The sequence below is a fragment of the Malania oleifera genome, chromosome 9, assembly GCF_029873635.1.
Source record: "Malania oleifera isolate guangnan ecotype guangnan chromosome 9, ASM2987363v1, whole genome shotgun sequence".
Classification (NCBI taxonomy): domain Eukaryota; kingdom Viridiplantae; phylum Streptophyta; class Magnoliopsida; order Santalales; family Ximeniaceae; genus Malania; species Malania oleifera.
Window position 1 is genome coordinate 92,680,090 of NC_080425.1, and position 1,581 is coordinate 92,681,670.

Consider the following 1,581-nt stretch of genomic DNA (forward strand, 5'->3'; position numbering starts at 1 on the left):
ATAACATATCTTCTCTGACTGAGCGTTGTCTCATCCCAGTGACTTAACATTTTTCAGGTGATCCATTTGGGCGAACAAATCAGGCTCGCAGGTAGAGAGATTCTTGTACTGCTTTTTTTTTGAAAGGTGAATGTTTCCTGGGTGTTGGATGTTTGGGTAGATCCCAGGATTTTTGATGGATGTCACTGAGAGTTTTGTAATGTATATTTTGGGACTTTCTAAGTTTCTGGTATTATAAATATAGTTTACAGTTTTATGTTTATCACTGCTTAGGAATGTAATGTGAACAGAGTTCCTCTGGTGCTTCCTTGGGGCCTGAGATGTTTTTAGCAGATAAAACAAAGAGATTTGCTATATATGTTTAAGTGAAAAAAAAATGGCAAAAATAAAAATAAAAAACTAGGTCGTTACAATTAGCCTCTTACAATCAATATGAATACAATCTCTCCATTATAAAGGCTGCCTAAAAAAATATAACCTCATAATACTTGAACAAATCTTTATTAATGCAGCACAATTAGCTTCTTTGAGAGAGATTTATGAAAGGGAAGCCAAGAGAGAAAAATGTGAGTGGTCTCTACTAAAACCCTAAACCGATATCAATTTATCATATATACTCATTTTATGCCACTTATTTAAGCGTCAGAGAAGACCGTAAAAAACTATTTAAGGATCTTCAAAAACTCTTCTTATATTCCATGATTATATACAGAAGAAGTCATTAAAGTAAGAATGATTTTATTATGTTGGTCACTCAAGACATGTTTGCCTTGACAATATTTATTTTAAAATAAGAAGACCATCTATTCTATCTCTAATGGAGTAATCATGCCATTCTTCTCTTGATATTTTGCAAAGAATGGTCTACCTTGTTGGGTTTTCATGGTAGTGATGTGTTAATTATTTTTTTTTTGTACTTCATATTTGTATCATAAGCTAATAAATAACTTTGCTGCTTTTAGTTTGTTTTACATTTTTTTATTACATGAATATTTTTATTCAACTAAAAGAAAAAATAAAAGAAAATAGAAGTAGGTGTAAAACATGTTACAAATTAGATTCTGCATCTGACTCGATAGTAACATTTATTCATATTAGGCCATATAATAATTTTACCTAACACAATTATCGATTATTGATATGTTATGCACATGATGGTGACTTATATTTACATACCTTTATTAATAAATAAATTTGACCTTTTATGACTAATGAGATAATTAAAGAAATTTTAATGTCATATTGAAAACTCCGTAGGTATATTTGTAAGGAGTGTAGATGTATTTTCTCTTATAATTTTTTTTTATAACTTTCACTTCTACACATGACATAACGAAAATTAAAAATATAATGGGAATTAAAAAAATAATATTTCACATTTATTCTCTTTTTTTTATCCAAATAAAATTCTTATCTAAACAAACTATAATTTTAAACGATTTCCTATAATTTTAAACATTCGCATATAATTTTTACTTATTTTAATTATAATTTATATTATTACTAAGTACCAAATATTAGGCTAATATTTTTTAAAACAAAACAAAAAAAAAATTAAAAGGAACAAAAATATGTGTAATA